Source organism: Falco naumanni, chromosome 10 (assembly GCF_017639655.2).
Source record: "Falco naumanni isolate bFalNau1 chromosome 10, bFalNau1.pat, whole genome shotgun sequence".
NCBI lineage: Eukaryota > Metazoa > Chordata > Aves > Falconiformes > Falconidae > Falco > Falco naumanni.
In genome coordinates, this window is record NC_054063.1 from 3,513,747 (window position 1) to 3,537,961 (window position 24,215).

The following is a 24,215-nucleotide window of genomic DNA, read 5'->3' on the forward strand; positions in this document are numbered from 1 at the left end:
ATACACCTACAGAAATATGGACAGAAACAGAGACTCCAGACCTTGTTGAAGTCCTGAATGCTGAACAACAAGCTGTAAGGATTTGCAAATTTATTGAGTAGATTAAAGGCGCACAGACACCTAAAGGGGTTTTCAAAAGCACCTAAGCAAGTTAAAAGCCTTTGAAAATTTTACTAAGCATCTGTTCGCATCTTTAGAAACTTAAATACATTTGAAATCCAACCCCAAGAGCATATTAAAGGCAAATTCAATCTGGGGAACTTAACAAGCATACTAGACCTCATATTCTCCAAAAGTTGTGTTTATTCACACTTGTCTTAGTTGTGGAAAGCTTTTTAGATGTCTTTCTTCTAGACTGCTTGGCATGAGAAAACAGGAGAAACTGTGCACATGAATGAGTGATGAATCTAAGAACAAGAAAAGACAGGTCGATACAGGGGACAGCATGCTCAGCAGGGGTTCAGAAGAAATGCAGTCATGCAGTGCGACCTGGACAGACATTTTCCCACTCTGAGCTGCAGTCTTCCCAAGGTTTTTCAGCCTAGTGAGTTTACGTGCTTTTGGGGTCAGAGAATCTCTCTTACTATATACCCATATAGGGGCTAGTCCATAGCCATCGTGACATCTATCAATGCCTCTAAGCACTGCTGTAACTCAGATACACACAACCTGATTTCAAGACAGCGGCCCTAAAACCTCCCCAGCTATAGGCCCATTTTCTGATGAGAATCTGGTTAACTACGTTAACGCTTAGAACAACCTGAGCCTAACACTGGCTACAGTTTTTCCATGTGTGCCTGTATATAACACCACTGTTCAAATTAAATGGTCCTTTAATACCTAAAACATGTTTAAACATGTTGATGGCCTTTTTTTTATACATACACTTTTTTTTTAGTATGTATAGACAACAGAAGAATGCAAGCAGCAGGCTTTTGGGTATGTAACTGGCATTTTATAAAGGTCACCTTTTCATGCAGAAAGAAAGACTGCTGAAGGTTAATTAAACTAAATTCTACACTTATCCAAATTCTCTAAAGCAAGGACTTTAAAAACATCCTTAAATAACAGCAAGCATTTTTAAAAGAACTCTGAGGACATGATGATCAGATAAGTCTTGGAGCAAGATGGAGAAAGCCAGCTGCATTGCACATGTTTTCTTTCTCAATTCTCTTAGACATGTTTGTTGTGGTTTGTTTTTTTTTAATTAAAAAGAAAAAAAATGTTGGAAGCAGTTTAGTGCTTCTGGGCTTCTGCTGTTACCATTCCAAAACTTGTGTGTAACAATAACCATTTTCAATTTAGCCTATACAGGTCTCTGGATAGCAATGATAGCCTTTCAGTCAGCACCTTTATGCTGATATGGGTTAGCACAAAACACAGCAAAAGAAATCCTATAGTAATAATACAGCCACAATCCTGTCAAAGGCCAAAGTAGTTTCAGCCATTACGTTTCTGGGTGCTTGCTGCAAGCATGCAACAAAATACAAACAGGGCAAAGTATGAGAGCGCTTATGGCTCTCTTGAATTCAAGGCAATGGGTAACACAAGCATCCCAACTGCATCAGGGTACCCTACCCTGTACACGCCTATTTAGGCCCCAGGGCTGTCACACGCTCTGGACAGGGGGCTCCTCTTCATGCGAGTTCACAGAAATAAGAGAAGAAAGAATGGCTGGGAAAGGAGCCCTGTGGTGGCGTGTGCCTCAACCAGGCACAGGGAGCAGCAGAATCAGCTCTCATGGTAGTAAGGACTGGTTACACAGCTCCCAGCTGAAAAGGTTAGAAGACACTGCCACTTCCCCCATGTCCCATAAATCACATGCTACAAATTAACACAAGACAGCTATAATTTTTAGTCAAGCTTTGTTACACAGCACTAATTATGATGCATTTGCTATCAACACATCTGCAAAATGACACAAGGAGACAGTGCTTTGCACTGACACCAGGACAAGAAGTGAATCTACAAACACTGCTTTTCAGCCTTGCAATTTAAACACACTGTTCACAAAAATGGAGTGAAAGGGAAGTAACAGCCCTGTGCAAAGGACAACTAGCACAGCAGAGACTCATCATTCTTCAGGAAACAATGTTTTAAAGTTCCTTCCTCTGGACAAACCTGACCGATAACCTACAAATAGAGACTGAACAGCAAGCAGCCATCTGCTTCAGGGTAGCCTTTCCAACTCACAATGCCAGGTCAACCTGCAGAGAAGCATGGCCAACATGGCTAGTGAGCCAGGAGAACAATGTTCCCCTCTTCAGATTTTCTTATGAATAACACAAAACAGGGTCTGGTTTCATAACAAACTTCAGAGGATTCAGGGGGAACCGCCACAGCCTTTTGCCACCTAGATAAACTCTGGTTACAAATCGTATTCCTCAGATACTCAGCTGTTCCCCTTTAATAAGCACACACAAAAAGCCCATCAGGTCTATGCTCCATACACAGGGCTTAGAGCATTTAAATTGTTACAGCAGCACTGTTAAAAATAGACTACTTAAAAATAATGATTCCCTACCACGGATTTCATTAGCAGCAGACATACTAGTAGAATCAGATATCTACTGTCCAGACCAATTAAAGCTATTAAAAACTCTTTTTCTGCAAAGAGGAACTACGTGATCTCCTGGAGGCATACCACCCTCTGTGCATTCCACCAGTGTAGGACAGGCCATAGTATATGAATTGGGGGGGGGGGGGGGGGAGAAACATGGGACAGGACACCGATTTCATTGGTAATCAGCCAATCTACACCAAAACGACAGTAGGGGGAGTCTCATTTCCCATGTTGCTGCAAACACTTCCATCCTCCCACTAGCTCCACACATTTAATTAGAACCCTCAGCATGGTGAAGCAATTCACTGCAATTCCTTGAACTATATGTAGCCAAGACACCAACATCTGCTCCTGTTCTCAACAGGAGACAACAGTTCCAAAGGAGACAACATGAGACAAATTTCAAAATTTGTTCCCCAAGACCTGCCCTTCCTCAAATGCTGCAATACTCTTTTCCATCTGGTGTGATCTATCGGAGAGTTTTTTGGCATATGACAGATTCTTTGCAAATGGGGGAGCAGGAGGATATCAGAAATAATCTGCATACCTCCCAACATACCACATGTACACGTATAAATCTTCGTGAATACCTTGTGATTTGCAAGGAGTGGAAGATGATTCATCATTCTAGTGGATCAGATCAGGTAGAAAGAGAAACAGGACGCACATAGTCTGTGCTCTGTACAGCCGGAAGTCTTCAGCTATGGGTCAGGACAGCTGACCAAACTACCGAACTTCATTATCATCCACAGACTCTTGAAAGTACAGATATTTCCCACAGTTTACAGGAGGAAAAAATATAGTCTCCTTTAACTAAAGGCTGGATTAGTTGGATCAATTGGATTAGTTCATTAGATAGGGCTGCGTGTCATATAACTTAACGAAGGTTTATTATTATATAATTAAAAATAAGAGTACTTGTGAAGAAATAGAAATCCTCCTCTAGTAATTTCTAACACATATGTATCAGTAATAAAATCCAATATGTAGATTCTTAAATTTACATTTGCATTACCTTTCACATCCCTGTGCACATTTATCAATCTCTTTACTTGCCTGGAAAAGTTAACTTCAGGCTTTTCTCTCCAGAAGAAAGAAAATTATCTCAGAGGATCCTCATCAGAAAACAAGGTTGAGAATTCTTGTTATTCCTACTAATTCCACTCTTGGAAACTCTCTCCAGAAAAGTACATCCACAGCATAATCTCTGAAGTTTTAGGCAATGTATCCACCAAAATAAGGTTTGAAAAAACACCTGACTAACCCAAAACTATTAATGCATTTAGGTGAAATTTGCCAGGCTTTGTTGGCTTAGAAAAAACAAGTCCTGGGCAACAGAGCTCCCTCTCCATCCCTGTCGTGCCTTGTAGTGCAATTCTCAAGCATCCTAAAGACTGAGCTTAAGCTGATGCTTTTCCCCACAGCCAGGACAGTCTTAACATCTAGGTCAAATCCTTCCCATATCAACACAGAGCCAGGATTTGAGCCAGTCTCATATAATTTAGGAGAGCACATTAACAACTGGGCAGCCTGGAGCAAGCCTCACAATCGCTCCCAGAGAAATTGTGCTATTTGGCATAAACAACTCTATATTTGGTGGCCAAAGGAAACAGGAGAGAAAGAATGTGAGCACATGGCCAGCCATCAGGATATTCATTTGCAAGGTAAGAATCCACGTTGCAGTCTTAGCCATAGATGACCACTCTAATGCGGAGACAGATGTCATCTACACAGCTTTAGTAATGCTCTCATTAGAACTTAAATTTATTCTGCAGTGCCAGATCCTCACACAAACAAAAAAAAAAACCAAACACCAAAAAAAAGAGGCACACTCATTTGAGGCAATAGAGCAATATAAACACTTAACACAGAATTCATAGTCACCTACTTGGCTAAAACAAGAGCGTCTTTGTCTTCTCAGGAGCTCTGGGTGTTTACAACACCTAAGCACCTGACCCCCGTTTCCTTCTTGGGTCAAAAAAATCTCTTACATGTGTCAGCTGGAATAACGCCACATTAGTCTTAGACACAGAAGAGAAAACAATATTATCTCTGATGTGTCCTATTTATCTACATGACCCAAGACGTTTGTAAGATACATTCCTATATTTCTGCTTCTCATTGGGAATCCTACTATTACTCCCCTGAGAACCCTACTTCAGTAGTAGCAAATTCTTCCCAATAAGTTGCAAGACGACAATTTGATTTTAGAAGTATTGCCAGCCACTGGCATTTGGCATAAGATCAATATGCTTGTTTGTTAACCAAAACCACACAGAGGAAAAAGGGAACAAACTGCACCAAGCTGCATGTTAAATCATGTCACTTAACATGCTGGGGGTGCTCAGACACTATACTGACAAGGAATAAATACCAAACAATAATGCAATTACTTTAAATGTACAAATATTGGAGAAATCCCAGAAACACAAACTTCCACAGAGCTACCATTTCATCCAATGCCTTCATTTTCTTCAAATACATCCATCCTTAATATGTAAAGCAACCTTTTCTCCTTTATCACATACTCAAGACATCAGTAAAACTCAATAGCTAGCACAGTACTCCAATTAAGCTTCAAATCAGTAAAAGACATTCAGTTCTCCCTTTAACCACACACATTTAATCACCCTTCTTTCTATACACAAATGAAATCAATTCTTGTATTTTACAGGGGAGGCTTTTGAGTGGGAGATTTTTTTTTAATGTTTTAAGAGTTACACCATTACTGGAAAAGCAAATAGCTTTGTGAAGTGCAGAAAGCTATGAAATAATGATGTGGGGGGAAGAAGAGGGGGACATGCAGGGAACAGAGGAAGCAAGGAATATTATGGGGCAAAACATGGTTTAATTGTCTGAAGAGAGAAGAATACAGAAGTAAACAACAGAATAGTTCTAAAAAGGTTTTCAAATAACAGAAAGATAGCCTTTAATCACTAATTAGTTCAAATGCTTCAAAAGATACAAGTCACTAGGGGCAGACTCTCAATACACCACCTTTAATTTTGACAGCATCTTGTTAAGCTCATAAGCCTGATGTTGTGCCTGCTATAGTATGGTTTCCAAGCTTTTAACTTCCACTGCAAACTTAACTGTGAAGCAGCATCTGATATTTAGCAATGTTACTTAAATGAATTTTTTGAAAAATCTAAACTACAACAACTTTTGTATGGCATCATTAATATTCTCATCTGGTTAATATCTGAGACGCAGAACAAGAGAAAAAAAACTAACAAAGCATGCATTTTGTGTTCAAATTAAGGATAATCTAGAAAATACACTACACAGTTATGTAGTTCATCTTCTCAATTCCATTCATTTCAAATAGATTATAATAATAGTCTTGATACGCACCACAGCATTCCATGCCGAGGCTTCAATGGCAAGGAAACAGATGTATGTGGTGAATGGTTGCAGAGGAAGGAAGGAAATTTTCTAGCATTGTATAGTTTAGCGTATGTCTAGACTATAAGTCTTGGAAAGCATAATATTGTTCTTAAAAATGCGGGCTATTCATATGGCGAATAATACTTGGGGGGGGGGGAGACGAAACGAGAATAACTCCAAAAAAAATCTCACCCACTGCAATCATACGTACTCCTCCCACCCATCTTTCTCATACTAAAAATAAAAATCCACTTGCTCGTACTGCAAGCCACAGGTGGCAATTTTCTCAATGTATCCAAAGTAATAGTGACCCACTACCTAAAAAAGCAATCTATCAAAGCAGCGCACATGTGTCTGTAGTCAAAGAAGCAGGAATCTGATAGTCAGTTCAACTCCTGGCTCAGCCATCAACTCACCTTGACCCTGGTAAAGTCACCCGAAACAAATGAGCAAAACACTGTGTGACAGCTCGCAGCACAGCTTGTAGAAGCCCAGGAAGAATCAGTTTTCAGAAATTTGTATGGGCAAGGGCACTTAGAAAACTAGGCCAAAAGAAAGCACAGCAGCAGTACTGTCATGTGTGCCAACTTCGATTGTAGAAAGAGCACAAGTCCATTAAGAAAGGGTTTCAGTTCTTCTGTGCTGTCACCTCCCATGTCTCCAGATGTCAGTTTATCTCTACCTCCATTGACTATGTAAAAAGGTATCAAAAGCATGAAGGGTCAGAGGCATCTTGCCACCTAAGCACAAATGGATTTAATAAAGAAATCCATAAAAAGATAAAAATTGGGAGGTCAGCATTAATTACACAGTTATTAAAGGTGCGAGTTGTAGAAAAGCCCAGATGCATCTCTGCCTTTCAAAAAGCCTCTCCTTGTGACGTTTTTCCACCACCCACACAGCACCTCTGATCCAAATACACAGTAAAGCACAGACACCAGTGCTCCCAGCAGGTGCTGTAAGAGCTTTGCAGTGGCAGTTGGGATGGTATGGCTGGACTCTTTCAGTAGGACATCCAGCACATACTCTGAGAAAAAACACTACTATGCAGCATGGTGATTCTGCAAGTAGATCAGGTCACTGGCACTGTAAATACCTTGCAACACCACCAGCACTCATCTGGATCAAGATATAAATTAATTCACAACTCTGGTATATACTTAGTCCTTGTACCCTCTCCCTACAACAGTCGGGTCCTTCCAAGAAAGGAAAAAACCATAAACTTAATAGCAGAGAGCCTTTTAAATATAATACTTTGTACTTCCGAGTTCACAGGCACTGCTCGGTGAGCCATGCTGTTGAGATCAGGCACAGAAGACCCTCACCACCTTCAAAAGAAAACAATTCTAGAACACCACAGAGGTGGGTATAGGCAGCTGAGTTTAAGCTCTCATTCAGGAGGGCAAAGGACACCCCGTGCCCCACAGATCTTTGCCATAACCCCTCTGCCTGAAGAAAGCCATCAGGAACTCAGCCATGCAGTAGCCAGTTGGCAAACCCCCATCTGTCCTCCTTCCTACAGGCCAAAAAGGCAGCAAGCCATTTTTCCCCAACAGCACCTCCTACTTTCCATAGTCCCTGCAATTCAAGGCCACCATAGGACAAAGAGCACCACTGTGCACAAACAAACCTCCACCACTGGTTTTGTGCTGAGGGGTGGAGGGGAGCAAGTCAGGAGTAAGGTATAAGGAAGCAGGGAAATCCCACAAGTGAGATGAACCCACTATCCGACAGCCTCCCCATAAAAACTCTGGAAGTGAAGTGATCTTCACCAGCACCCACCAAGCAGCCAGTTACTTGTAACAACTTTTTGCAGGTTCGGGCAGGAGCAGGAGCCACAGATCCCACTCCTCGAAGGCTTTCAGCACTGCACCACGACAGCACCAGCATGGGAAAGCAGGTCCTCCTGCAGATCACACCCAGCTGCCGACCCTCAGAGAATGCACAACCTAAGAGCAGACTGGGAACCATCCAGACCTCTGTTCTCCCCTCCCCAATTCAACACCACAACTGCATTTACAGTCTCCTCTCGCTCACAGAACAACTGCAGCTTGAGTTCCCAATGAAGGCTCAGCAAACAGAGCAAATCAAGTGCATGTCCAGGTTTGCTGCGCTTTACGCTCACAGAATAATATATAGAGTCTCAACAACAGCACTCACAGTTCTATGGAGAATCATCCCTCCTACAAATGACCAGCATACAACTATTTCTACACATGCTGGCTGTTGGCCTTTAGCATGTTAACCCACTGCACACATCCCCAGGCATGCGTACAAAACCTCTGTGCCCACAGGTGCCCTCTAAGTCTCCCAGTCAGGGTCTTCTCAAAGTAAAAAAAAAAAAAAAAAAAAAAAACACCAAAAAACACAGAGTTAACATTCTCCCCCTCCCCTTTCTCTGTTCTTCAGTTCTACAATCTTTTTGCCTTCTTTTCCTTCAGAGGAGAGGGGGTAGGGTATAATACAGTCTCTACACAAAAATGCATCACTAAAGCAAGTCACAAGATGACAAGCAAATCAATCCTGCACCCTCTGGACTGAGCAAAAAGTTTAGAGCTGCCTCGCCCATCTCACTTTCACAAGCTGCGTGTGAAGTTTATTTCACATGCAGGCCTTGGCAGATCACTGTCTCGGCTCCTCTCCTCCAGTTTGACCTGTAAGCTAGGAACAAAACACAGCGAGACAAAGTTATCAGGCACAGAGCACCACGTTGCAATCCTATGTGACAAAACTGAAAAGTTCAGGTGCGAGATTTTGAAATTCCCACCCCAGTAAATTTATTCTCAACAGAAAAGGAGTTCTCTTCATGTTGTCATTTCATCCAAACACAAGCCTGCCTGCACAAGCCATCAGGCTGCCTGAACAGATTCAACAGGTCCATAATGAGCACAACAGCCAGTGCATTTCTGGGCAGCCATGTAACGCTTCAGGCTGAACAAAACCGAGGTAGAGTAACAACAGCCTCTTCAGAAAGGCAGTGTCTCAGGGAGAGCTGCCGGCTCCTTTGTCCATTGAGGCACTGCACGTGACACCTGATGACAACAGGGAGAAGAGCCCAGGGGACTTAATGGGTATTACAGCAACAAATAAGACAGAGTCAAGGACAAACTACTAGCTCTGTCCTAAGTTATTAGTTTAAATACATCATTTCGTTTAGTGATAACGAGCATATATCTGAGGGACAACCGGCAACTTATTAAGCAAAGGTAATACAGCAATTTTACAATAGCTCTTGTATAGATTCTACTTCCATTTAGCATTCACAAGGTACATGAACTGTTCCTTTCATTTGTACAGTTCCATTGCTAACAGTAAACACAGCAGATAAACAATACTTCATGATCCCTCTCTCGCACAAAAAAAAAAAAAACCTGTCTTCCTTCCTTGTGCTTGACAGAAAAGAGTAAGCTCCAAGAAGCGATATTCCATTTGGCTGTTTTCTTTATTTTTACTACATTTTAGATGTACAGATTAAATCTGTCTTTACAAAGACCTCAGAAATAGCTGTATTCCTTCAAAAGCAGATGCATGAATAACTTTCTCCTCTCCCCATTTCTATGAATGGCATCTTGTGGTGATACAATACATTTATTCTTAACTTTAATGGACAGCCACACCAACCTGTTCCGGCTGAAAATACATTACCTAACATTGTATAGTGAAGAAGCCTAAAAAATGACATCTGCAGGAACAAAGTGTAGAAAAAGCCTGCTTCTGGCTTTCTGAACAAGCTCCTAGGGTTTGAGGTGGTAAGAGCGATGCACTGTTCACACACTTCTATCAGGAGAAATTGATGGCAAATGGCTGACCTAGAGTACCAGTCAATCAAAAGTCAGTAAAGAAAAAGCAGAGGGAGAGAGTGAGAAATGAAGCTTGAGCTGCAGCAGTCATTTGCAGAGAGATCAGTCATTATGGCTGAGAAGATGGTCCTGTGTTTTGGGGATGCCTGCCACAAATGGGGCAGTGCAGTGGGCCATCCTCTGTCCCATGTCACAGAAATCCTTCCTTCTTAAAGGAACAGGCAGCAGCTCCTAGGCAAGACATAAACATGCGCACAAGGAAAAACAGAACAGGACTGGCCAGCAGGCCAGATCTGGCCCAGTTGCTGACACAGCCGAACCTCTGAATTACATTACCAGTTCACACCCATGTTTGCTACAGCTTTCCAATCTCTATCTGACTCCCTGGGCTTCACTTTACAATATTCATTTTTGAAAAATATATGTATTAACACCTACCAAATACAACTCAGAATTAAAAGTATTAATCTTCTTTCTCTGAAAGCTTGTTGCTAAAGCTCTGCTGTATTATCTGGAGTTGTGTGCTTCATTATGAACCACTATCGCATGCACCATGACCACACACTCATGATTGAAACGCACAGAAAGATGAGACAAAAGCATCACAACACTAAAAGCAGCAGCTGTTAAGTATCTGACCAGCATGCTTCCCCTTGCCCCATCCCCACATTTTGTGCTACTTTTGAATAATTGATGGAGACCTGCAAAATCCAACTACACAGACAGCTGAACACCATGGCAGTAAGTCAGATACCAGAGTCTGAAATCTAATGACTGATCACCACTGACTCCAGTAAACCTTGGATCAAGCTCAACCTCCAAGTCTCATTAAACTCATTTTTATATTAAAAGTCAGTGGCCCTTTTGCCTCCTCCCTCAGCTGGGAGGGAAACAATGGAAGCACTTCTACAGTCACATCTTACACAGGTTAGAAGAGTAAAAAGCTCCACAATGAGATTAACCAAAGTGAAGGAGTTATAATAGGCTTAAAAATTAGAGCAAATTAATAAGTGCTCCCTTGTGGTAAACAGCTGGTAATCCAGCACAGGTTCAGCAGAATTCCTTATCCATCACTGAACCAGGATTATCTCTGTAGCAACATGAAGGAGCAAATGATTGGCCTGGACAGTCACAGGCCAGGGTGGAAAGGCTCTGTAGAAATTCAGTTCATCCATCAAAAACTCAGGAGAAGAGAAAGACACTCTTCTCTTAGAAGAGACATCACATTCGTTGGGTCATTTCAGCATGAAGATCATGTTTCTCTGCCTGCCATCAAGCAATTTTACACTGCCAGCACCTGGCACAGCAAGAATGGTATGACAGTCCCTGAAAGCAATCCTTTCCCCACTGTTACTCAAGGCCTAGCACAGGACCCCAGGTTCCAGCTGGTATAAGCTATGTTTCTTCAGAGCAACTCATTTGTGAAGATCAATTGATAGGTGTCCAGTTTTCTTCTTTATTCTTGTGACAAAAAAAACTTATCCTGACAGTTCTTTGCCATCAGGAAATTTGCCTGGAGAAACACACTCTCCTACTGATCTTTCTTTTGTCAGCTTAGCAGCCTACAATGCTGTGATGCTCTTTGAAATTCAACAGAAAAAGCAAAATGAAGTCTCATCTCTAGTCAAAGTTATAATTTGTCAGCGAAATGTTTTCTGAACTTTCAAGCTACAACACTGAGGTGGGAGAGGAGAAAAGAAAGCAAAACAGGCTGCACGCGACTTTTCACTAGATATTCTGGTTATGCAGGAACATGCAATACCATCCCCTTCTCCATCCTCCTATGGGCACTCAGTACACAAACTCAAAATCCTGCTGTACGCACCTTCAGAAGCCCCTCTGAAATACCCGTCTTCACTTCACAGACAGACAAATGATCTGACAGAGAAGCTGGCTTAAAGCTAAACAGCAAGTCTGCAGCTCAGCTCAGCACTGAACTGCATGAGACAGAGTTTTACTTTATCTACCAGCTTTAGCATTTTTAAATTCATTTGAAGAAAAAAAGTTGGATGAGAAGAAAGAAAAAACACACTGTTGTGGAAGCAGAAAAAGCCCACACAGAGGTTAAAAAAAAAACCAAAACTTTAAAGGAGTCTTTACAGCAGGGCCACTCATGTACTCTTTCATGAGCTCCAGGCCACAAGACTTCAAGCAAGAATATACCCCACATTGACAAAAAAAAAATGGTAGAACAGCTAGATAACCACTCACTCCCATAACTGATCCTCAAAATGAATGACAAGCTACCAGGAGGAATGCCTGTTGGACCCTAAAAGGTCTGTAAAACTTGGACAATGGTGGAATTGCTCAGTGGATTCAGGGAAGGAAAACACACTCCCAAACCCGAGAAGGTGTGTCTCAGCTCCAAAACTTTTGATTTCACATTAAGCCCTTTTTTCATTTAGGATATGTTTCCTCTATTTCTTATGAAAATTTTATAGTACCATGCTGACAAAATCCATCCCCCTTCATCGTTACTACAGTAAGTAACTAACTGTCCAAACAGCTTCTTCCAAGCAGATTGTGAAATCTTTGCAAATAGACCCTGCCTGCCCAACAGGAGAAGCAGGTTCTGAAGCTGGGTTTCCTTTACACAATTACCATCACACTCAACTATATACATGTAAGCTGCTGGCATGAAAACCCTGCAATCTGAGCATCAGCCTCCAAAGTAAAGTGTCTCTGGTTGCAAACGCTGCATGATCTCAAGGTACACACCCTGTAAAAAAGTCAGGTTTTGCTCTAAGGACTATGCTTGGGATTCAAATCGCGCACACAAACACGTATATACAACGTGAGCCATTTAACTGCCAGATGCAGTCTCAGAAGGACACCTTGGCTCCCTGTACAGCCAAAGGAAAGAAACAGCAACTCCAATATAGCCCATCTTGAGGAAAGCCCTATTAGAGGTGGAATGAATCGCCCCCTCCAAGTTCCCTCTTTTTCCCTGTCATCTGCAGAAGGAAGCCTTAAATGATTGATTAGATGTTTAATTCTTAGACAGCTTTGGTTACGCAGAATTAGTGTAAATGGAAGGTTTTCTTCTTGACCAGAAAAAAATGCTTCACAGCTGGAGCAGTGCCTGTAGCAGCCAACCATCTCCTTTGCAGAAAAAGCAACTTACTGATTTGAAAAAAGCCTAGATAATATGAAAAACAGAGTTTTAGGCTCTAAACAGAAAGAGATTTTGCTCTTCATAACCAGACTACTCCTCCTCTTGATGAAGTTTTCAGACTTAGGTTCAGAACATCAAAATAAAGGTCTGGACAAATTATGAATGTGATGTAAAGCATGGAGTTTCCTTGATCTTCAGAGATTTTACTTATTACCTGAATTGCCTTATTTGCCTGATTCACATAATGAAGGTTTTCAAAACACCACTTTGTTCTTAAGTGATAAAAAAGAGCAGTCACTATAAACATCATCCTCGAGTGTTGATTCACCTACTGACTAAGATTAGATCCCAATTTAGATCATAGGAAGCTGTAACACTTCAATTTCCGTGTGCTGTGGTATTTTTACTAGGTTGCAAATATTACCTACATAATTCTCTCTTCATTTTTTAAACCATAAAACTATCTTCTGTCATATTTATGTGATGCCTTGAACAAAGCTTTTCAAAATTAAGCTACTGGAGCTTGTTCACGCTGCACTTTGTCTTGTTGCTCCTGTCATTTTTATGTTGCCCTTCCAGCACAGCTGAGAAGATCGTACAGTGTCCCAATTCAAATGCATGACTGTGACCCTTGAAGAACAGTTTCCATAAAACAGGGTCAAACAAAACAGAAAGCAGGTAAGAATTATACTCCTGCCTTGTTTCCGCACACAGGACCTTAAAATAAAAGCACGGGAATTTATTTAAGAAAAAAAAAATATCTCCAGGTAATTTTCAGTTTGGAGACATTATCATATTTTATGACAGTACTGGCTTCAGGCCTCAAAAAGAAGTAAAAGTCTCTTTGAACAAGATGTAGGGAGAAGTCTATCTTTGACAAGAAATCAGTACAGGAACGTGCCCAAAGTGCTAACATACAGTGCCCATGCAGACATCACATTTTTAAAGATCAAGTTTCTTAAATTAAAACAGTGCTTCTAAAGCTCAGTCTTTCATGGCTAGAAATATAAAGTTCTCTATCAGGAAACCCTTTCAGAAACGAATTAAAAAAAATCAAAAGCCCAGACTGAATGGAGCAGCTTGAGAGGTGGGGGCGGGGAGGGGATATAGAAAAGCCATAGTCTTTTAACATCTTTCCTGCTGTCCAAAAACCTAGATAACTACAGTTGATTTCAGAGCAAGCATGTGCCTTTTACCTAAAAAGTGACCAAGAATCTGGTATATAAGGCATGTACTCTTGACACCAGCACCTCTTGTAATATCCACATGCTTCTGTGGAGACAGCCTGTTCCACCCCACAGATACACAGTTGATGCATAAGCAAATCATTTCTCTCCCTTGCCTATAAGCCCTCATTAATTGCTTACACAGCATGGCCAGCATTTTCAGAAGGATGCTGTGACAGCACCCAGACACTCTCCAGATAGCCTCAGAGAGTCAACGCTTATGCCCCAAGGAAAGTCAGTGACAAGCAGATTCCTAAATCCCAAAGAAAGTTTTGGAAAAATCCTGTCTGTAAAAATAGATCAAGACATTGCATTGTATTAGTTCATGGATTCATGCTTTCTTTGATCAGCAAACGGCACAGGGATGGTAGGAAGTTGCCAGCTGTGCAGAGGTGAGTTTTCATGGCAGAGGTGGCTTGCTTCAATCATAAAGAGTGTCACCTCCCTACTTTCTTGCACTGGCTGGAGCCATAAGGTGCTCTAGCTGTATTTACAGAGTAGTTGGGGGCTGTGGAACACAAATGCTTTTGGCTTAGGTGCTTAAACATAGGTGTCCTAGAGAGAAATACTGTAGTGAACATCAAACACAATCTGCTGGCACAGACACTTTCTCTTCTGTGCTGCATGGCTTCTGACACTGCTTATATCACTGTCGTATCCAAGTGCCTCCCAGCAGTGCACTAAGTGCTGCAGCTAATATCTGGTGTTCAGTTTATTCTCTCTTCCCAGAGGGAGAATCATATGCACTGCAGTATGAATTGTTTTGAGAGAGGATAGGTTTTAAACAGGTACAAACAGCTTCTTTTTGAAGCTGAAAGCACGAGCACCTTTTATTCAGGGCACAGGTACATCACGCGTAATAAAAGTTCATTTCACAGACTAGGGCAAATATCCTCTTCTCCCTTCCATTAAAACAGCCTCTTCTGCAAAGAATGGCTTTATCCTTTTAGAATAATGTTCTACTGAACCAAAATCCCAATCATCAACCACTGTCCTACCATAAAACATCCATGGAAGTTTTTATGACACCTACTAGTGCTGAAGTAACCATGACTGTACAACATTCAATGCTTGTAAAATATTTTGGAATCCCTGAATTAGAGGGACTATCAGTTTATTAGCTGATACAGTATACCAGCCTTTGTCTCCTCTGTTTTGCAGACTCCCATTTTTGCACCAAATGCCTATGCTCTTCTTGAACCAGAACAACTCTTTTCCAATTCTTTGGCAATACTCTACTCCTCACTCTAAATTTGGCTTCCTCATCTTTATCCTTTAGATCCAGTTCCTCAAACAAGCCTGCCTACAATATTTAATAAAATCTGAATGAAATTGCCCAATAGTAATGTTGTTATTCTATGATTATGAAAATGCCATGTCTCTAGGGAATTATACAGTTAATGTTTTTTTAATAGCTTGTGCACCTGATGGACAGAAAACACTTTCTCCTTAGAAATGAACAAAACAGATTAAACAATTCCAATAACACTGAAACAAAGAATTAGATTTTTCTAATGCAGAACTTTTGCATAGGACAAGAATGATTTCCAGAGGTGTTTGAGGGGTTTGTTATTTTTTTCTGACAGGTCATCAAAATCTACAGGTCTTAATACAAAAAAAATTTTCGTTCACAGACCAGAATTTTTTCTGTATTGAGAAAAAGACAAAAAAACAAGAACAATTTAAAAAGATTCCTACAGAGAGGGCAGAAGACAAAACTAATCAGTTCTGCTCAAAAAGAGCTTTGCTATAATTCCCCAGTGGGCCTACAAAAAGCAACTGATAAAACAGTTCCTAACTCTCCACCTGTTGATGTGGCTTTCTTCTCCATGAAGAATTAGAGTCCACACTACCAGCAGAAAAGCAGGGGCGGGGGGGAGGGGAGTTACAAGAAAAAAAGAGACAACAGCATCCCTATAGTCTTAATACTATTTCAGATTTCCAACAATAAAAAGTCTTCTAAGCCAGAAAGTCACATTTGAGTCCCATATGTAGGTCAGAGACAAACTGTTCTTTCTAAGAGAAATTAGCAATTAAAATTTAAAGATTTGATTTAACTTCACACAAAAAAGTTTCCAAAGAAGCACATCTGCCATCTCCGCTGTGCTGGTGGACTGAGATGCTGCGAGTGCTAGAAGCACTGTCATCACAGGAACCTAGAGATTCTGAGGTCTAGAGCTCAACCCCCAAGCTGTTAAGTCCAAAGTCACTGAACAAGTTCTGGTGACAAGCAAATGTTTTAAACTGTAGGGGTCCAGCACAAATAATGGTTCGATTTTCATGGATGAAAGAAAAAACAAGTCCAAGGTGCACAGCATCTTGCTTTTAGCACAGTGGTCTTTTCTAGAAAAAGTACCTCTAAGTCTCAGCTGAGGATTTGATTCTCTAGTATTGCAGCAGGTGGAAGAGTTAGCCAGCACAAGCAGGGCAATGGAAAGGATGGAGTTACAATTATGTAAGGAAAAGAGATTCTTCTTGGATTTCGGTAAGTGCACTATATGAATGGGATTAAGGTAACTCAAAAACGAGACAACCAACAGACAATTCTCAAAAGAAACTTGTATCCCAAGTTAAAATTCTTGTACCTGTACCCACTTCAGGCTGGCTGACTTGTTTTGCCATGCTGTCCTCTCTATCACAGAGCCAGTTTGATTTCAGAAACACTTAACACATAACAGTTATATCCCCATGTAAATAATAGAAATACTTTTCTTGCAAGAAATATTCAAAATGTCAAACCTCTGCAAAATGCTACAACCGAATTTGCACATACCTTCTAGTTCTGATGGCATGAAAATCCACTTTGAATTGGCTCCCATGGTAACTGCAACATTAAGGTCCCCAGAGAGCCCTCTCACACACGCACGCACAAGATTGGAAGGGATGTGTCTGTAACTTTGCAGTTGAAGAGACAGAGCACAAACTTCACTCAACGCAGGGAGTCTCTCCAAAACAGTATCCTCCTTTCAGCTAACAGGATTCAGAAAGACACCATTTCTTTCCTTTAGGAAGGGGATCCTGCTCTCATGTCATCTCCAAGCCTAGAGCACGCACTTCTCTTTCGGAACTGACCCTTGCTGCACTCCTCCCTTACACCCCAGTGCAGCCTAACTAACACATGTACTTACATCATTTCACTAGCAGCTTTTTGTTCCTCAGCAAGACTCTGCTTCATATTTTTTCCTAGTTGGGTTGGTGGAAGCCCAAGGAAGACAAGAACAAAGCTGTGCATGTTTTTCAGTCAACTGGAGAGCTAGCTGATCTAGAGAAACACTGCAGTGTAGTCAGCCCAGAGATGCAGCCCACGGGAAGTCCCCTCCCCTCCTTCCTTTGCCACACAGATGACACCCAACACTTCCAAAAGCAAAGGCATCCTTTGCTCACTCATATATCTCATCAAATTCCCCTTTCCAAGGGCATGCCTCATCTCACAATTTCAGCTCCCTCACTGATTTTTCTTAATTGGCCAGTCTAAGCTGCTGCAGGATGACACAACGTCATGCTCCTGCAGCACACTGATTCAGGAGCAAGGGAATGAAAGATATCTCTCCTACTCCATCCGCTTAAGAAGATGGAGTGGTAATGACTAGGCTGCAAGCAATGAGGCAGCGCTTACCGTTCCACATATCAGTGTGCCGTTAACTGCCACACACACACACACACAAAAGTCTGTGCCTTTCTCATTTCCACCTGCTAGCAACTGCAGTTTGTGCAGGACTTGATCAGAACTCAGAGATCCCCAAGAAAGAGAGCCGATCTAAAACCAAACCAAAACACCATACTTACATTGTCAGTACCTTTCGGACCTCTAGCTTGCTGTGGGGTACACACTATGACAGGCATCACAGATTTTTAATGCAAAAAGGTCTCCGTGTAAGGAATGCTTATCATCCTTTTCATGGAACACCCCTTAAAAATTCAGATAAACAGCCCTAGAAGAGGCAATTTCACAACATCCCGCTGACAGACACAATTCCATTAGTGTTCCTCCTTTCCACCCCGCTGTAATATATTAGGGTCAGGATTTTCAAACTCAGACTCTAGCAAGACAGAAAGAGGCAGGAAAGTAGTTTGGGTGATACCTATAGCAATGAGAATGAAGTGTTTTTCAGGAGAAAAAAACCAAAACAGAGTGATGGTTCACTCTTTGCCCCAAAAGAGGTTATGTTTCTCAGCAAATCAAACCCTTGTGTTCATGTTTCAAACATATTTTGGCTGAGCTTCCAACTTCTACAAAAGAAGCAGGAAATAAAAAATGAATTGTAGTATCATTAAAATGATAGCAGCCTAGAAGTTTATACAGCTTTTATTTAAGGCTTCTGTTGAAAATAAGGGAGCTCTGCCTATTATGTTCTAAAGTTGTCCTGCTTGATGTTTATAGTATTTCCCTTACTGGTACATAAAAAACAATGCACGCTATCTAATGAAGATTACTATGAACACTACTCTTCCTTTGGGAAAGTATCTTCAAGTAGATGAGCCAGAGATACTTATGCAAGCAACAGGTATTTTTGATTCAGTTTCTCAGAAGTGAGAAACAGAAGAGAATTTAAAATTCCTGCCTATTTGGCAGAGCACAGTACTCTTTCTGCCTCCCTCTCTCTCTGAGCCATGACATGGTAATTCAAAGTGAATTCAAATCGTGAACATATCTGCTATTTCACATCTGGTTCCTGTTATTTTAACCTCAGAAGCAAACTGAAAAAAAAAAATCTGATTTCTGCTGATTGCTTATACTTTCCTAAAGTTCCTTTCCTTTGTTCTATCAGCCAGGTTATTTAGAGGGTATTACTCTAATCCAACAAAGAACTTAAGAATGTGAATATTTCCAACGAAGGCAAAGGCTCTAATGGATCAAAATGCCTTATTTATTAGAGTTCATCAACTCTTACTTCATATCCTAACTACTCCACTGAAATACCTTTACAGTTTCATTATTATGCCTGTTGTATTAGTGATAAGTCAGGCATAGGGCGTGTATGCTTAACTTGGGAGTTCAGTTCTACCTTCCCAGGGCAACTTTTCATACCTGCTACTATCAGATTCTTCTTCCTCTAAACTTTTACCACAGCTATTAACAATTGATACTGGGCCAGTTGCCTCTGAAGAACGAGCGGTCAGAGAGCGCACACAACATCCTGTCTGCCTCGGGGATAACCAGAAAACTAGCAGTACAACACTTGGATAAAAAACAGCCAGTGTGCTGCTGCTCTCTGTCCTCAATACAGCCATGGCTGCCCAAACGCAGACCTACCGTCAGGTAAGACAAGACCAAGCTCTCCTCAGTTACACTGTGACAGTCCTACGCACTTCACTGAGGGTTGCTCATTTAAATTAATATAGCACACAGCTTTGTATGACCACAGGCTTACCCAGTGCAGTTAGAGAGCAAGATCTGCAAGCAATTTAATGAGTTTATAAGGGCATGTTAGTCAGTAAAATAAACACTGCTCAAGGAAATTCCTACTGCGCCATTTGTCATGTCTCTTATTGCCTGACAGAAGACCACATGAATTGGGAACAAATAGTATTAGCATTGCAGCATTTGGGAATGCAAGAGAAATGCATGGTAAGACAGAAAGGTTGTTCCCACATCAGTGCCCACTTGCTGTGTTTGATGTCAGCTGTCAGTACCTCCACAGAACCTGCTCTATTCTACTCTTGCGCCATCCCATACCAGCTACCCAGCTGGCAGGCCAAGAAACATCACCTCTGAAACAGAAAAGGGGGTGGCAGGGGGAGTGATACACTACAAACTCCCCTGGCTCCTTTCTCAAAGTCATATTGCAATACCTCCACAGTAGTTTCTGCTTCTTGCTTTCCTTCTTTAAAAAGAAAAAAGCAAACATTACCTTTGCCTGTGGGTGTCAAAGAAATAAACAATATCAAAGCTCCAGAGAAACAAGACGCACCCTCCCTTGGAGCTCCCCGTAGTCAAGCCTACAGGAAAGGGACCATAGCTAGCACTAGGCAGCTGCTACTGCAGCCTGGATCCCTTTTACCAACTCCTCATGAGAAACGCATCCCACCTGGGCATGGCTGTGGCAGGTTCCAGGTACCAGTGCAAGCCAGCACTGCTACCCAAAGCAGAGACCCTTCCTTCCTTTACTGCACCTCACCTCTGCTCCCAGAACAACTCCCTTGCATGGCTGTTTGTGTGTTCTGTTTTGTTAAAATTAGCCTCTTCCTCTGAACAAAACTCCACAAAACAAGGCCCTTGTTAAAGAAATAGTCAGCCATTAGCATGGGACAAGCCGAGCAGGGCAGGGGGAACACATCTGTCCCGTGGAGAACTTTCTAAAGCCTAACTGCAAGACCACAAGTCAGCAGCAATGCACAGATATCCCCAAAGCTAACAAACATCTGCCTCTTCCCATAGTTGTCAGGTTCCCCTACATTTTCCCATTACAAAATTGTACAAAGGATCTTGTTTTCTTACAAGGGAAAGGAAGAGGAGTCCAGAAATTGCAGGAACATATTAGTGCAAACAAATTTCAAAGGGTTTCTTTGGACAACTGATGCAGAATTCATTTATTCATGATGGAATGACAAGGTACCAAAATATAACAGTGTTCTTCAGCAAAGGAAGACAGCACTTACCCTCTTTATTCCAGCTTGTTCATTTAATCCCAGGCAAACAGGAACTTCAGACATTTTTCAAACATTTCATAAAGTAATAGCAATAAAATACCTACGTAAGGAAACTGTTTTACATTAAATTGAAAAAAAAAAAAAACCAAAAAACCAACCCACAACAGAAAAACCCCAACAGCTTGGACTTCCTAGCAAAAAGATTAAAGTATGCAAGTAGTGGGGTGGGGGGAGGGCAAGAAATGGGATGTCACATACCGTGAAGAAGAAAAATTATTGCATATTTAATGGAGTGCATGATTTTTATTTGTAAGCCTATCAGATTCTGAAAGCCTAACCATCTTCCTTGCCTCCCTTCCTAACCATTCCCCTCTGTGATGCATGGGGGGGGGGGGGGGGCGGAGGTGTAGAGGGGGCATGCTATGACATTATGACGTTCTACCACCTCCTTGAAAGATTTCATTTCCTTTTCCAGCGGGACTGTATCCCAATTCCACAATAAAATTCCTTGCAGTTTATTAGGCTTTTCACATCTCACCAAAATCAAACCAAAATCCCACACTTTGCCAAAGCAAAGAATAACAGAGCTTCCCATCTTAAGAGTCTGTGTGCTTGTGCTTGTTCATGAAGCTTGCAAGAGAGCAGACTCATCTACATTACGATCCTGCAATTACTCAACTGTTTGGCCTTGCTGCTCTGGCCTCAGTGCTGGACTACACATGTTGCCTGTTGTTCCATGGCCATATCAGCCAGTAGTCTGGAAGAAAAGAAATTGGTGGTTAACATCCATGAAAATCAGAGAACGTTCTTATCTCAAGCAACGAGGGAGAACTTTATTCAAGGCAGTTCAAGACAGTCATTGTCACTTATCAAAATAGCTCACAATCTTCATCGATTAAGGCACACAATCTGATCCTGGTGTGAGTTTTGAATAAGAATTTTTTCCCCCCTTTTATGCCAGACCAGAGTCTAAAATTACTCATCTTTACCACAGCAGAAAGAAAATAAAGTTAAAATGCTGACAAAAATGTTGCTTGAGAGCTTCAAGTAACTGCAGCCTCAGACTTCTTCCTCAGAGCCAGGACTGCATTTTGAAAAGGGAAGAAGAGGCAGGAGGAAGAAGTCACACCACACATTCACAGAACGCGAGTTGGATCTGTCTGAAGGATAGGCCAAACATGGAGTCTCTCCCATTCAAACAGACAAGGACGCTCAAACCTACTATGTTTCCTATGCTAGCACCACTGCACTGAAGTCAGTTCTTTCACAAAACTAAAAGGACACAAGAAGCGTACTTGGGTGAGAAGGTGGGACCTCCACCTTTTGACAAATTTAATTAAAATTGGCTGACAATCAAACATTATCAGCATGGAGTGACTGTCTGCATGGGCCTGACAACTTCGCACATAGCGTGATCACACAAGCTCATTTTTTCAAGTGCAGTTTCCTAAGGAAACATAGGAGGGAAAGGCATTTTCACTGGCACTCCAAGCAAAAACAGTTTAGTCTGGCACCCTTCACATGTACTCAATTAGTTTCCAATTCAGGAACAGAAGAGAACAAATTAATTGACCAGCAAGGTCTTAGAAGAAGCCTGGTACTGTGCCATCAAATGGAAATGCAGGGAATCAGGCTACAAACAGCCCTGCTGCAGGCATCCAAAGTTCTCCTCAGCCAACACTTTTCCCACAGGACACCTTTGGTTCTCATCAAAAGAGCCAACATAGTAATTGCAAGACAGACAGTAGATTTGAATGTGTGTACCAAGAGAATTTCCAGCAGTCAAAATCCACACACACAAAACCAGTAAGCTGACATACAGACATAGACACACAGAGATCAGACTACCAAGTGGTCCGGCCCACACAAATGCTAACCAAAGCACAAATCAGTACTGTAACAAGCTAAACAAAGGGGAATGGATGAAAGCCACAAAAAGCTGCATTCTGAACTCCATCGTTACACAGGAGGTTAATCAGAGTGAGCAACCGTTTTCACTTCTGTGTGTGCAATACTCCCCAGTGGTTTAGTCATTACAGCACAAACCCAAGCCTTTAAAGATAGATCTGCCAAAGAAGCAGAACACTTCAGAGTGCAAAATTAACTTGGCGGTTAGCTTCCCTTCCCGAAGAATTGTATTAGACAATTATCTATAGAAGTCAAAATCAGGCCAACATTTAAGGGCCACAAGGGGAATAATACAAAGATTGCAAAGGAAAAAAGAAAACAATGGCTAGGTGCTCATATTTGTTTGAATCATCTACAGTGTGGCATTCATAATGAATACTAATTTTGAGTTCTGCTTTACAGAGCATATTCCTAAAAGGAACTTATTTTCTAATTATGAGCTCCAGTGACCATGCACATTAAACAATGAAAACAAATGGCACTAGATATTAACGTTGTGACAGTCCCATTATCTCTCAAGCAATGCATGAGGATAAAGCTGTTAGCTGTCCTCACATGCTAAATTTACTCAAAATTTCACTTCTATCCAAGTTCCTACAGCTGTCAATTTACTCTCCCTCTATCCAGACCAAAAGGAGGCACTCAGACAAAACTGAATTAAAAATAAAACTCTTACTTACCAAGAATACCTACAGTTTAGAGATCACATCCTTACTGTGTTCTTGCTAGCTTTTTCTAAAAGCAAAAACCCAAAACAGTCACCTTCAAAAGAGACTGGGAAATGACTGGCATTTTTTCTATCGCAACGTTGAACTTCTAAGAGGTTCCCTGCTCAATGTCCTCAAAAATGCAGGGGCAGCTAAGACTTGATCTTCTAGGTTACAAGTGTTCTACAAGCACGTGAAGCATTGCTATCTTGCCAGAGAGTACTTAGGGAGGTAAAGAAGGACTGTTACATGCCTTAAGAGCCTTCATTGGCAAACACAGCAAGACTGAAAGGCTTTGAGGAGTACCTTCTAGATGTGTCCTCAAGGCTCAGCTGAATCCAACAAGCGAAAGCAGAAGTTTGATGCTCAAGAGTCCCAGCACACACAGCTCCCTAGACAGAGTTTTATTTCCTATTTCACTAGGTGCATTAAGCAAGAATGAGAGACATGATAGTTTCTGAAGAGATTCACTTACAGCTTCAGCCTTGCAGCAGGTGAATTTCAAAGCCAAATGATATTATGAGAGCAAGAAAACACCACCTGATTTAAAAGAAGCAGTAAAGTTAAAAGATGTGCAGCCTATAGTAAAGTTAAAACACCCCTGTGTAAGACAAAACCCTGTTACTTCATGGTTTTGTGCCCGCTGCACTACTGTTCTCCCAGCAACACAAACTATCCCAGACAGACATCAGCCCACAAAAGTCCAGCAGTCTCAGAGGAGGTAAAACCTACTTTTATCAGTGGCATATCCTATAGATATTTCCTAATATGGCTTTTAGCTTAAACATGCAATAACTGGCACAAAACCATCATCGCACAGCTGAAACCAAAAGCAAAAAAACTATAAGACTGCACAGAGAAATCACAGGCTTATCCAAGGCCATCACCCTGGACAGACACATGGACAATGAAGAGTTA

At 41.4% G+C, this 24,215-nt stretch overlaps 1 protein-coding gene across 4 annotated transcripts in view; it reads right to left on the reverse strand.

Annotated features, from left to right (window-relative positions):
• Positions 1–24,215, reverse strand: part of TSPAN4 (tetraspanin 4) — a 442,443-nt gene that overhangs the window by 395,835 nt on the left and 22,393 nt on the right. Inside the window, exon 2 of one of the 4 annotated variants that reach the window (XM_040608033.1) lies at positions 21,362–21,439. The exons of the other annotated variants lie outside the window; for them this stretch is intronic. The gene's annotated coding sequence lies outside the window, so the exon portion shown is untranslated. The remainder of the gene's footprint in view (positions 1–21,361; positions 21,440–24,215) is intronic. 4 annotated transcript variants of the gene reach the window in all.